Source organism: Scomber japonicus, chromosome 18 (genome assembly GCF_027409825.1).
Source record: "Scomber japonicus isolate fScoJap1 chromosome 18, fScoJap1.pri, whole genome shotgun sequence".
NCBI classification, from domain to species: domain Eukaryota; kingdom Metazoa; phylum Chordata; class Actinopteri; order Scombriformes; family Scombridae; genus Scomber; species Scomber japonicus.
In genome coordinates, this window is record NC_070595.1 from 30,006,948 (window position 1) to 30,021,773 (window position 14,826).

The window sequence follows — 14,826 nt, forward strand, 5'->3', positions numbered from 1 at the left end:
CTACTTCCTCCCTTCCCTTCCTTCCTTCTTCCTCCCTTCCTTCCTTCCTTCTCCCTCCCTTTCCTTCCTTCCTCCTTTCCTCCCTTCGAGACGTTTTCCGGTCCTTCCCATTCGACCCGATGATATCCACCTTTTTATCTGAACACAGAACCAGTCGTCCTTTCCTCCCTTCCTTCTTCCTTCTCCCTCCCTTCCCCCCATCCTCCTCCTTCCTCCCTTCCTTCCTCCTTTCCTTCCTTCTCCCTCCCTTACCCCATCCTTCTTCCTCCCTTCCTTTCTCCTTTCCTTCCTTCCTTCTCCCTCCCTTCCTTCTTCCTACTTCCTCCCTTCCCCCCATCCTTCTTCCTCCCTTCCTTCTTTCTTCCTTCTCCCTCCCTTCCCCCCATCCTCCTCCTTCCTCCCTTCCTTTCTCATTTCCTTCCTTCTTTCCTTCCTTCCTTCCTCCCTTCCTTCCTTCCTTCCTCCCTTCCTTCCTTCCTTCCTCCCTTCCTTCCTCCTTTCCTTCCTTCTTCCTCCCTCCTTTCCTCCCTTCCTCCTTTCCTCCCTTCGAGACGTTTTCCGGTCCTTCCCATTCGACCCGATGATATCCACCTTTTTATCTGAAGACAGAACATGTCCTCCTTTCCTCCCTTCCTTCTTCCTTCTCCCTCCCTTCCCCCCTTCCTCCCTTCCTTTCTCATTTCCTTCCTTCTTTCCTTCCTTCTTCCTCCTTTCCTTCCTCCTTTCCTCCCTCCCTCCTTTCCCCCTTCCTTCCTCCTTTCCTCCCTTCCTTCTTCCTCCCTTCCTTTCTTCCTTCTCCCTCCCTTCCTCCCTCCTTCCGTCCTTCTCCCTCCCTCCCTTCCTCCCTTCCTTCCTCCCTTCCTTCCTTCCTTCTCCCTCCTTTCCTCCCTTCCTTCTTCCTCCCTCCTTTCCTTCCTTCTCCCTCCCTCCCTTCCTCCCTTCCTTCCTCCCTTCCTTCCTTCCTTCTCCCTCCTTTCCTCCCTTCCTTCTTCCTCCCTTCCTTTCTTCCTTCTCCCTCCCTTCCTCCCTCCTTCGTCATTCTCCCTCCCTCTCTTCCTCCCTTCCTTCTTCTCCCTCCTTTCCTCCCTTCCATCTTCCTTCCTTCCTTCTCCCTCCCTTCCTCCTTTCCACCCTTCCAGACGTTTTCCGGTCCTTCCCATTCGACCCGATGATGAGTTTTTACCTTAAATGTCGCCGTTCTTTTTAAGATGCAGTAACACATGATGGCCACTAGATGGAGCTGAACTGCTGCTGACTGTGTTGAATCTGTGTGTCCAGTCTTCTGCAGGGTTTACACTCCCGATCATTCCTACGTCACCATCAGAGTCGTCTGTCCTTTCCTCCCTTCCTTCTTCCTCCCTCCTTTCCTTTCTTCTTTCCTCCCTTCCTCCCTTCCTTCTCCCTCCCTTCCTTCTTCCTTCTTCCTCCCTTCTTCCTTCCTTCCTTCTCCCTCCCTTACCCCCATCCTCCTTTCCTTCCTTCTCCCTCCCTCCTTTCCTTCCTTCTTCCTCCCTCCTTTCCTTCCTTCTTCCTCCCTTCCTTTCTCCTTTCCTTCCTTCCTTCTCCCTCCCTTCCTCCCTTCCTTCTTCCTACTTCCTCCCTTCCCCCCTTCTTCTTCCTCCCTTCCTTCCGTCCTTCTCCCTCCCTTCCCCCATCCTTCTTCCTCCCTTCCTTCCCTTCCTTCTTCCTCCCTTCCTTCCTCCTTTCCTTCCTTCTTCCTCCCTTCCTTCCCTTCCTTCTTTCTTCCTTCTCCCTCCTTCCCCCATCCTTCTTCCTCCCTTCCTTCCCTTCCTTCTTTCTTCCTTCTCCCTCCCTCCCTCCTTTCCTCCTTTCCTTCCTTCTTCCTCCCTTCCTCCCTCCTTTCCTTCCTCCCTCCTTTCCTCCCTTCGAGACGTTTTCCGGTCCTTCCCATTCGACCCGATGATATCCACCTTTTTATCTGAAGACAGAACATGTCCTCCTTTCCTCCCTTCCTTCTTCCTTCTCCCTCCCTTCCCCCCATCCTCCTCCTTCCTCCCTTCCTTCCTCCTTTCCTTCCTTCCTCCTTTCCTCCCTTCCTTCCTTCCTTCTCCCTCCCTTCCCTCCATCCTCCTCCTTCCTCCTTCCTTTCTCATTTCCTTCCTTCTTTCCTCCCTTCCTTCCTCCTTTCCTTTCTTCTTTTCTTCCTTCCTTCCTCCTTTCCTTCCTTCTTCCTTCCTTCTTCCTCCTTTCCTCCCTCCCTACTTTCCTCCTTTCCTTCCTTCTTCCTCCCTTCCTCCCTCCTTTCCTTCCTTCTTCCTCCCTTCCTTCCTTCCTTCTCCCTCCCTTCCTCCCTCCTTTCCTTCCTTCTTCCCCCTCCCTCCCCTCCTTTCCTCCTTTCCTCCTTTCCTTCCTTCTTCCTCCCTTCCTCCCTCCTTTCCTTCCTTCCTCCTTTCCTCCCTTCGGAGACGTTTTCCGGTCCTTCCCATTCGACCCGATGATATCCACCTTTTTATCTGAAGACAGAACATGTCCTCCTTTCCTCCCTTCCTTCTTCCTTCTCCCTCCCTTCCCCCCATCCTCCTCCTTTCTCCCTTCCTTCCTCCTTTCCTTCCTTCTTCCTTTCTCCTTTCCTCCCTTCCTCCTTTCCACCCTTCCAGACGTTTTCCGGTCCTTCCCATTCGACCCGATGATGAGTTTTTTACCTTAAATGTCGCCGTTCTTTTTAAGATGCAGTAACACATGATGGCCACTAGATGGAGCTGAACTGCTGCTGACTGTGTTGAATCTGTGTGTCCAGTCTTCTGCAGGGTTTACACTCCCGATCATTCCTACGTCACCATCAGGAGTCGTCTGTCCTGTCGGGTCGGAGAGATCCTGGCTCTGGTCAAAGAGAAACTCCAGTACAGTGAAGACCAACCGGTTCTCCCTGGGAACCTCGTACTGGTGGCCGTCACGTCAGCCGGAGGTCAGGAGCTGAAATCACACTCACCAAAAAAAACCCAACGCACTTTAACCCTTGTGTCGTCCTCCCGGGTCAAATTCACCCTGTTTTGCCTCCCTTCCTTCCTTCCTTCTTTCCTCCCTCCCTCCTTCTCTCTTCTTTCCTTCCTCTCTCTTTCCTCCCTTCCTTCCTTCTTTCCTCCCTCCCTTCCTTCCATCTGTCTTTCCTCCTTTCCTTCCTTCGTTCCTCCCTTCCTTCCTCCTTTCCTTCCTTCCTTCCTTCCTTCCTTTCTTCCTCCTTACTCCTTTCTTTCCTTCCTCCTTTCCTCCCTCCTTACTCCTTTCTTTCCTTCCTCCTTTCCTCCCTCCCTCCCTCTTTCTCTCTTTCTTTCCTTCCTCTCTCTTTCCTCCCTTCCATCTTCCTCCCTTCCTTCTTTCCTTCCTTCTTCCTCCCTTCCTTCCTCCTTCCTCCCTTCCTTCCTTCCTTTCCTTCCTCCCTTCCTCCCTTCCTTCTTCCTCCCTTCTTTCCTTCCTTCTTCCTCCCTTCCTTCTTTCCTTCCCTCCCTCCTTCTCTCTTTCTTTCCTTCCTCTCTCTTTCCTCCCTTCCTTCCTTCGTTCCTCCCTCCCTCCTTCTTTTCTTCCCTCCTTCCTCCTTCTCTCTTTCTTCCCCCCCCTACCTTCCTCCCTTCCTTATTTCCTCTGTCCTTCTTTTCTTTATTCTTCCCTTCCTATGTTTTCCCTTTTGCTTCCCTTCCTCTGTCCTCCTTTCTTCCCTCCTTCAAACCTTCCTTCTTTCCTCCGTCCTTCCTTCTTTCCTTCCTTCCTTTCCTTCCTTCTTCTCTCCCTCCTTCTCTTTCTTTCCTCCCCCCTACCTTCTTCCCTTCCTTCTTTCCTCTGTCCTTCCTTTCTCCCTCCCTCCCTCCTGCCTTCATTCCTTCCTTCCTCTCTTCCTTCCCCCTTTCCTTCCTCCTTTCCTTCCTTCTTCCTTCCTTCCTTCTTTCCTCCCTTCTTCCTTCCTTCCTCCCTTCCTCCCACCCTCCTTCTCTCTTTCTTTCCTCCCCCTCCCTTCCTTCATTTCCTTCCTTCCTCTCTCCTTCCTTTCTCCATCCTCCCCTTCTTTCCTTCCTTCTTCCTTCCTGCCTCCTTCCCTTCCCTTCCTTCCTTCCTTCTTCTCTCCCTCCTTCCCTTCCCTTTCTTCCTTGACTCAAATAAAAGCAACGATATGGCGCCATGTGATGTTGATCTGCTCCCTTAGAATTGACCCACCCCTTTCCTTCCTTCCTTCCATCCTCCCCTCCTTTCCTCCCTTCCTTCCTCCTTCCTCCCTTCTTTGACTCAAGGACAACACGAGGGTTAAATAGTGAGCGTGTGTTTAACTGTTCCTCTCTGTGTGTTCAGAGAAGGCCGTGTTTCGTCCCAGTGATGAAGCCGTTTTCACCACACTGGGAGTCAACACCCACCTGTTCGCCTGCGAGGCCTCCGAACTGGAATCACTGGTGAGAAACTGATTCATGAGGTTAAAGTTAAATGTGGTGATTTTCTATATTTTTACTTTTTTGTTAATGAATCTCATGTTTCAAAGCAACAATGAACCGAACTGAAATATCTCTACTGACACTCATCAGCTTTTAACCTTCCTGTCGTCCTCCCGGGTCTAATTGACCCATCTGTTCCTTCCTTCCTTCCTTCCTTCCTTCTGTGCTTTCTTTCTGGGAGAACATCTGCCTGGACCGGTTGGAGTAGAGAGGAGAGAGAGGAAGGAGAGGAGAGAGGAAGGAGAGAGGGAAGGAGAGGAGAGAGAGGAAGGAGAGGAGAGAGAGGAAGGAGAGAGGAGAGGAGAGAGAGGAAGGAGAGGAGAGGAAGGAGAGAGGAGAGAGAGAGAGGAAGGAGAGGAGAGAGAGAGAGGAAGGAGAGGGGGAGGAGAGGAAGAGGAGGAGAGAGAGGAGAGGAGAGAGAGAGAGGAAGGAGGAGAGGAAGGAGAGAGGAGAGAGAGGAAGGAGAGGAGAGAGAGAGAGAGAGGAAGGAGAGGAAGAGGAGAGAGGAAGGAGAGGAGAGAGAGGAAGGAGAGGAGAGATAGGGAGGAGAGGAAGAGGAGGAGAGAGAGAGAGAGGAAGTAGAGGAGAGAGAGGAAGGAGAGGATAGAGAGGAAGGAGAGGATAGAGAGGAAGGAGGGGAGAGAGGAGAGAGAGGAGAGGAGAGACAGAGGAAGGAGAGAGAGGAAGCAGAGGAGAGACAGAGAGGAAGGAGAGCGAGGAAGGAGAGGAGAGAGAGGAAGGAGAGGAGAGAGAGAGGAAGGAGAGAGAGGAGAGGAGAGGAGAGAGAGGAAGAGGAGGAGAGAGAGGAAGGAGAGGAGAGAGGAAGGAGGGGAGAGAGGAGAGGAGAGACAGAGGAAGGAGAGAGAGGAAGCAGAGGAGAGACAGAGAGGAAGGAGAGCGAGGAAGGAGAGAAGAGGAGGAAAGAGAGGAAGGAGGAGAGGAAGTGGAAGAAGTTTAGCTTATTGAAGCATTAATAGAACATGAATGTTAATGGATATAGATGGATGGATAGAGAGAGAGAGAGGGAGGAGGAGAGAGGAGCCCAGTGCATCATGGGAGTCCCCCGGCAGTCTAAGCCTAACTGTGTGTGATGTCTTCCTTCTTCTTCCTCTGCGTGCTCAGCTTCCTCTTCCTGAGGAAATCCACTGGACGCCAGGCGACAGCAAACTGCACGACATGTCGGCGGAGGAAGTGTCCAATCAGCTGGTGGTGTTCGACTGGGAGCTCTTCAGCTGTGTGCACGAGGTCAGTGAGTCTAACATGTGTTCCTTTCTTCCTCCTTTCCTCCCTTCCTTCCTTCCTTCCTCCCTCCTTTCCTTCCACGTGAGGATGAGGAGGAACTGACTGATGAAGGTTTGCTGTGTTTTCTTCTCTGTCAGAGCTTCTTTCCCCCTTCCTTCCTCCTCCCTTCCTTCTTCCTCCCTTCCTTCCTCCCTTCCTCCTTCTTCCTCCTTTCCTTCCTCCTTTCCTCCCTCCCTTCTCCCTCCCTTCTTTCCTTCCTTCTTCCTCCTTTCCTCCCTTCCTTCTTCCTCCCTCCTTTCCTTCCATGTGAGGATGAGGAGGAACTGACTGATGAAGGTTTGCTGTGTGTTCTTCTGTCAGAGCTTCTTTCCTTCCTTCCTTCCTCCTTTCCTCCCTTCCTTCCTCCCTCCTTTCCTTACATGTGAGGATGAGGAGGAACTGACTGATGAAGGTTTGCTGTGTTTTCTTCTCTGTCAGAGCTTCTTTCCTTCCTTCCTTCCTCCTTTCCTTCCTTCCTTCTTCCTCCCTTCCTTCCTTCTCCCTCCTTTCCTTCCTTCTTCCTCCCTTCCTTCCTTCCTTCCTTCTCCCTCCCTTCCTCACTCCTTTCCTTCCTTCTTCCTCCTTTCCTTCCTTCTTTCCTTCCTTCCTTCTTCCTCCCTTCCTCCTTTCCTTCCTTCCTTCCTCCCTTCTTTCCTCCTTTCCTTCCTTCTTCCTCCCTTCCTCCCTCCTTTCCTTCCTTCTTCCTCCCTTCCTTCCTCATTTCCTCCCTTCCTCCCTCCTTTCCTTCCTTCTTCCTCCCTTCTTTCCTCCTTTCCTTCCTTCTCCCTCCCTTCCTCCCTTCCTTCTTCCTCCTTTCCTTCCTTGACTCGAGGACAACAGGAGGGTTAAATAATTAGGTTTCTTCCTCGTTGGTGTCTCCTGCAGGTGGAGTTTGTGTGCTACGTGTTTCACGGCGAGCAGTCTCGCTGGCGCCCCCTCAACCTGGAGCTGGTACTGCAGCGCTGCAGCGAGGTGCAGCACTGGGTCGCCACGGAGATCCTGCAGTGTCAGTCGCTGCCAAAGAGAGTCCAGCTGCTCCGCAAGTTCATCAAGATCGCGGCGCTGTGAGTCCTCGTGATGCGTCTTTGTTTCGGGGGGGAACATCTGGACTCCTGCAGCAGATGTTTTTTATGAAATGAGCATAAAAAGGAAACAATAAGTCATAAAATGTAAACGTAAATTCTGGACTACAGAGCGCACCTGATTAAAAGCCGCATGCTCTAATTTTAGAAAGAAAATCAATTTTGTACTTGTACAAGCCGCACCGGATTTTAAGCCGCAGGTGTCCCACGTTGTAATATGAGATATTAGCGAGGGTTGGTCCGATCAGCGATGCCTGACAGCCATCACGCAACCCCCCCCCCCCACACACACACACAAAAGAAGAAGGAAGGAAAGAAGAAAAAGAAGACAGGAAGGAAGGAAGGAAGGGAGGAAGGGAATAAAGGAAAGAAGGCAGGGAGGGAGGAAGGAAGGAAGGAGAGAGAAAGGAAGGAATAACAGAAGGAAGGGGGGAGGGAGGAAAGAACGTAGAAGGGAGGGAGGAAGGAAGGAAAGAAGGATATAGGAAAGAAGGAAGGAAGGAAGGAACGACAGAGGAAAGAAGGTAGGAGGGAGGGAGGAAAGAAGCCGCAGGTGTCCCACGTTGTAATATGAGATATTAGCTAGGGTTGGTCCGGCGATGCCTGACAGCCAATAAGTTATAATATTAACAGAATAAAGTTATAATATTAATATTAAGGCTTGACTGTTGTCTGTGTTCCAGCTGTAAGCAGCAGCAGGACCTGCTCTCCTTCCTCGCTGTCGTTCTGGGTCTGGACAATCCTGCTGTTAACAGACTACGACTCACCTGGGAGGTAACACACACACACTGCACACACTACACACTACACACACACACTACACACTACACACACACACACACACTAAACACTACACACACACACTACACACCACACACACACCTGCTACACACTACACACTACTGCTGTTAACAGACTACGACTCACCTGGGAGGTAACACACACACACACACACACTACACACTACACACACATACTACGCGCACACACACACACTACACACATACACTACACACACACACTACACACATACACTACACACCACACACACACTACACACACACACCTGCTACACACTACGAATACACACTACACACTACACACACACACTACACACACACACACCTGCTACACACTACGAATACACACTACACACACACACTACATACACTACATACACTACACACTACACACACACACACACACACTACACACTACACACACACACACACTACACACACACACTACGCACACACACTACACACACACACACACTACACACCTGCTACACACTACACACTACACACTACTGCTGTTAGCAGACTACGACTCACCTGGGAGGTAACACACACACACACACTACACACACACACACACACACCTGCTACACACAACACACACAAAGCTTATTTTTATTTTTTCTTACTTTATTTTTTGATCTGTTCTCTCTCTCGTGTGTATGTCTGTGTGTGTGTGTGTGTGTGTGTCTGTCTCTATGTGTGTGTCTCTGTCTGTGTGTTTGTGTTTGTGTGTGTGTGTCTCTGTGTTTATGTGTGTGTGTGTGTGTGTGTGTGTGTGTGTGTGTGTGTCTCTGTGTTTATGTGTGTGTGTGTGTGTGTGTGTGTGTGTGTGTGTGTGTGTGTGTGTGTGTGTGTGTGTGTGATCAGGGTCTCCCCGGGAAGTTCAGGAAGCAGTTTCAGCAGTTTGAGAGCGTCGCAGTGAGTAGCACACACACACACACACACACACACATACACACACACACACATACACACACACATACACACATCATCATATACATCAAATAGAAAAAAACCTTAATTCAGTTTTTAATCATTACATTAAAATCATGAGTTTACACTTCATGCTCTGAATATAAGCAGTAAACACAAAACAAGAATATTAATTAGGGCTGTCAAACGATTAATTATTTTAATCGCGATTAATCACAGTTTCTATCGTTAATCTCGATTAATGGCGTTTTGAATGTCATGTTTAAAATCCTGTTATTTTCCATTTGAAGGCAGTTTTAAGCCCATAATGTAAAGCATTTCTTACCAGAGTGTCTTAACTGGGAATCAATCACGGCTCTGCTGCGACTCCCACACTCCAAAATGGTCCTTTGGTGGAGCTGAGGCTGGCTTGGCTGCACCTGGGTGTTTAGCGTGAAGGTGCTAACTCAAACTCCACGTACTCCGGTGGTAGTTAAACTCCGTTTGACACAGGTTGCATTTTACTTTTGACTTGTCAACTGAAGCGTCTGGAAGTGTTTTAAAGTTAAACAAGCCGTTCAAAAGTCCAGTAGCTCTCTTACTTTCCATCAGCGCGGTAGGTTTACTGCAGGAGGCCACTTCAAAGCATAGCGCTACAGCTAGAGGAGCCGTCTACGGGGGAGTAGAAGGGACAAAAAGGCTTGCAACATTAAAATGCAATTTAAAAAATTAACGCGTTATGGATTGCATTAATCTAATCACGATTAACACGTTAACGCTGACAGCCCTAATAATATTGTTAATCGTAGCTAATTTCTGGTGGAACGTATCGTCTCGTGGTTAACGTCGTCTCGTGGTTAACGTATCGTCTCGCGGTTAACGTATCGTCTCGCGGTTAACGTCGTCTCGCGGTTAACGTCGTCTTGCGGTTAACGTATCGTCTCGCGGTTAACGTATTGTCTCGCGGTTAACGTTGTCTTGTGGTTAACGTCGTCTCGCGGTTAACGTCGTCTCGCGGTTAACGTATCGTCTCGTGGTTAACTTTGTCTCGTGGTTAACGTATCGTCTCGTGGTTAATGTCTCGTGGTTAACGTCGTCTCGTGGTTAACGTATCGTCTCGTGGTTAACTTTGTCTCGTGGTTAACGTATCGTCTCGTGGTTAATGTCTCGTGGTTAACGTCGTCTCGTGGTTAACGTCGTCTCGTGGTTAACGTATCGTCTTGTGGTTTACGTGTCGTGGTTAACGTCGTGTCGTGGTTAACGTCGTCTCGTGGTTAACGTCTCGTGGTTAACGTATCGTCTCGTGGTTAACGTCGTCTCGTGGTTAACGTATCGTCTTGTGGTTTACGTCTCGTGGTAAACGTTGTCTCGTGGTTAACGTCTCGTGGTTAACGTATCGTCTCGTGGTTAACGTCGTCTCGTGGTTAACGTTGTCTCGTGCTTAACATATCGTCTCGCGGTTAACGTCTCGTGGTTAACGTAACGTCTCGTGGTTAACGTCTCGTGGTTAACGTCTCGTGGTTAACGTCGTCTTGTGGTTAACGTCTCGTGGTTAACGTCTCGTGGTTAACGTCTCGTGGCTAACGTCTCACGGTTAACGTATCGTCTCGTGGTTAACGTCGTCTCGTGGTTAACGTATCGTCTCGCGGTTAACTTTTCGTCTCGTGGTTAACGTCGTCTCGCGGTTAACATATCGTCTCGCGGTTAATGTATCGTCTCGTGGTTAACGTCGTCTCGCGGTTAACGTCGTCTCGCGGTTAACGTCGTCTCGCGGTTAACGTCTCGTCTCGTGGTTAACGTCTCGTGGTGAACGTCTCGTGGTTAACATATCGTCTCGCGGTTAACGTCTCGCGGTTAACGTCTCGCGGTTAACGTATCGTCTCGCGGCTAACGTATCATCTCGTGGTTAACGTAACGTCTCGTGGTTAACGTCTCGTGGTTAATGTATCGTGGCTAACGTATCGTCTCGTGGTTAACGTCTCGTGGTTAACGTCTCGTGGCTAACGTATCGTCTCGTGGATAACGTCTCGTGGATAACGTCTCGTGGTTAACGTCTCGTGGTTAACGTGAGTCTGCATGTCAACTGTTACAGGATCCGTCCAGGAATCACAAATCCTACAGAGACCTGATCACCAGCCTGAGACCTCCGCTGATCCCCTTCACTCCTCTGCTGCTCAAAGGTACACACACACACACAGAGACACACACACACACACACACACACACACACACACAGAGAGAGAGACACACACACACACACACACACACACACACACACACACACACACACACACACACACACACTTCTTTTAAACTGAGACTACTTTTAAATGAGATTACTGTACTCACTGTAGCCTGAGTGTCTGTGTGTGTGTGTGTGTGTGTGTGTGTCTCTGTGTGAGTGTGTGTGTGTGTGTGTCTGTATCTGTGTGTGTGTGTCTCTGTGTGTGTGTGTGCATGTCTGTGTGTGTGTGTGAGTGTGTCTGTGTGTGTCTCTGTGTGTCCCTATGTGTGTGTGTGTGCGTGTGTGTGTGTGTGCGTGTGCAGCCTTAAGCTCTACGTCTCCATGGCAACACCACCAGAGGAAGATGGATAGAAGTGAATAAAGTGTTTAAGAGCAGAGATTAAAGCTGCGATGCACTAAAATGATCATTAAGGAAGGAAGGAAGGACAGATGGAAGGAGGGAAGGAAGGAAGGAAGGCCAGATGGAGGGAACATTTACCCTAACAGCTGAACTTAGATCTTAGGAAGGAAGGAAGGAAGGACGGAAGGAAGGAAAGAAGGAACGAACGAAGAAAGGAAGGAAGGAAAGATGGAGGGAAGAAAGGAAGGACAGATGGAGGGAAGAAAGGAAGGAAGGAAGGGAAGATGGAGGGAAGAAAGGAAGGAAGGAAGGAATGAACAAAGAAAGGAAAGGAGGAAGGAAGGAAAGAAAGAAGGAAGGAAGAAAGGAAAGAAGGAAGGAAGGAAGCACAACTGAAGGAAGGAAAGAAGGAAGGAAGGACAGATGAAGGAAGAAAGGAAAGAAGGAAGGAAGGAAGAAAGGAAAGAAGGAATGATGGAAGGAAGAAAGGAAAGAAGGAATGATGGAAGGAAGAAAGGAAAGATGGAAGGAAGGAAGGAAGGAATGAACAAAGAAAGGAAAGGAGGAAGGAAGGAAGGAAAGAAAGAAGGAAGGACAGATGAAGGAAGGAAAGAAGGAAGAAAGGAACGAAGGAAGGAAGAAAGGAAAGTAGGAAGAAAGGACAGATGAAGGAAGAAAGGAAATAAAGAAGGAAGGACAGATGAAGGAAGGAAGGAAGAAAGGAACGAAGGAAGGAAGAAAGGAAAGTAGGAAGAAAGGACAGATGAAGGAAGAAAGGAAAGAAGGAAGAAAGGACAGATGAAGGAAGAAAGGAAAGAAGGAAGAAAGGACAGATGAAGGAAGAAAGGAAAGAAGGAAGGACAGATGAAGGAAGGAAGGAAGAAAGGAACGAAGGAAGGAAGAAAGGAAAGAAGGAAGAAAGGACAGATGAAGGAAGAAAGGAAAGAAGGAAGAAAGGACAGATGAAGGAAGGCTGACTCGATGCGTTTCTTGTTTCCAGATCTGACGTTCCTTCACGAGAGCTGCAAAACGTTCCACGGAGAACTCGTTAACTTTGAGAAGATGGTGAGTAAAGATAGTACTAGTACTTTACTGTAGTACTAGTACTTTACTGTAGTACAGTTAGAGGTACTAGTACTTTACTGTAGTACAGTTAGAGGTACTAGTACTTTACTGTAGTACAGTTAGAGGTACTAGTACTCTACTGTAGTACTGTTAGAGGTACTAGTACTTTACTGTAGTACAGTTAGAGGTACTAGTACTCTACTGTAGTACTGTTAGAGGTACTAGTACTTTACTGTAGTACAGTTAGAGGTACTAGTACTTTACTGTAGTACTGTTAGAGGTACTAGTACTTTACTGTAGTACAGTTAGAGGTACTAGTACTTTACTGTAGTACTGTTAGAGGTACTAGTACTTTACTGTAGTACAGTTAGAGGTACTAGTACTTTACTGTAGTACAGTTAGAGGTACTAGTACTCTACTGTAGTACAGTTAGAGGTACTAGTACTTTACTGTAGTACAGTTAGAGGTACTAGTACTCTACTGTAGTACTGTTAGAGGTACTAGTACTTTACTGTAGTACAGTTAGAGGTACTAGTACTCTACTGTAGTACTGTTAGAGGTACTAGTACTTTACTGTAGTACAGTTAGAGGTACTAGTACTTCACTGTAGTACTGTTAGAGGTACTAGTACTTCACTGTAGTACTGTTAGAGGTACTAGTACTTTACTGTAGTACAGTTAGAGGTACTAGTACTTTACTGTAGTACAGTCTGAGGTACTAGTACTTTACTGTAGTACTGTTAGAGGTACTAGTACTTTATTGTAGTACAGTTAGAGGTACTAGTACTTTACTATAGTACAGTTAGAGGTACTAGTACTTTATTGTAGTACAGTTAGAGGTACTAGTACTTTACTGTAGTACAGTTAGAGGTACTAGTACTTCACTGTAGTACAGTTAGAGGTACTAGTACTTTACTGTAGTACTGTTAGAGGTACTAGTACTTTACTATAGTACTAGTACTTTACTGTAGTACTGTTAGAGGTACTAGTACTGTACTGTAGTACTGTTAGAGGTACTAGTACTTTACTGTAGTACAGATAGAGGTACTAGTACTGTACTGTAGTACTGTTAGAGGTACTAGTACTCTACTGTAGTACAGTTAGAGGTACTACTACTTTACTGTAGTACAGTTAGAGGTACTAGTACTTTACTATAGTACTAGTACTTTACTTTAGTACTGTTAGAGGTACTAGTACTATACTGTAGTACAGTTAGAGGTACTAGTACTGTACTGTAGTACAGTTAGAGGTACTAGTACTTTACTGTAGTACAGTTTGAGGTACTAGTACTTCACCCTGCTTCTCTCTCTCCTGCAGCATAAGGTGGCAGAGATGGTGAGGACGATCAGACGGTACAGGAGCAGTCAGCTAGGTAACTCCTCCCTGCCGTCGGTACAGCACACGCCTCAGGGCCACATCATAACACCACGCTGGCTTCACCTGCTCGTGTGTCGACACGCTGCCGCCGTGACCTTTGACCTCTGACTTCACCCGTCAGACTTCTCTCAACATGTTTCTATCAAACACCGATCAGACATTCAGCTTCACTGCCTGGGCATACATAAATAGGTCCATGAGGTTTTAGTGTCTCCATGAGGTTTAGTTTAAATTTAAAGGGTTAAAATATGAAAATAAACGTATGAATAACTTCACACATTCTTTTTTTGTGGACCCAGCATCAAATTTCTGCTTTTAATCCATTTAGAGAGAATATATTAGAGGATTATGGTCAAAATGTCTAAGTGGTGTAACCATAAAAACTTTGTACCAAATAATTCAACTTGCTTAAAAACAGTAAATAGTCAATAAAACACCTTCCTTCCTTCCTTCCTTCCTTCCTTCCTTCCTTCCTTCCTTCCTTCCTTCCTTCCTACCTAACACCATATCAACGAGTGTGGCATGATCTTACATCCTTCCTTCCTTCCTTCCTTCCTTCCTACCTAACACCATATCAACTAGTGTGGCATGATCTTACATTATAACTTTTATATTAAATAAAGCTAATGGAATACTATTGTTCTAAATATTACATTTCATCTGGTTACCATGGAGACCAGGAAACATTTACATGTTTTAAATGAAGTCAACTAAAACTTTAGGAAATCGGGAGGAAAATAATCAATATTGAACATAATCTGTAGTTTCAGTTTCACTTTGTCTCCATCTGGTGGTGAAACTGTGTCACTACATGACTACTATACTGTAGTACAGTTAGAGGTACTAGTACTTTACTGTAGTACAGTTAGAGGTACTAGTACTTTACTGTAGTACAGTTAGAGGTACTACTACTTTACTGTAGTACAGTTTGAGGTACTAGTACTTTACTGTAGTACAGTCTGAGGTACTTGTACTTTACTGTAGTACAGTTTGAGGTACTAGTACTTTACTGTAGTACAGTTTGAGGTACTAGTACTTTACTGTAGTACAGTTTGAGGTACTAGTACTTTACTGTAGTACAGTCTGATTGTGACCGTGTCTCTGTCTGTGTCCTGGTAGCCATAGATACAGAGACGTCGCCGTCCCACCTCCAGACGAAGGCGTACGTCCGGCAGCTTCAGGTGATCGACAACCAGAACCTGCTGTTTGACATGTCCTGCAAACTGGAGCCCAAAGACACATAGGAGAGCAGCAAGAAGGAGGGATGACCAGATGACAAGGGGGGAGAG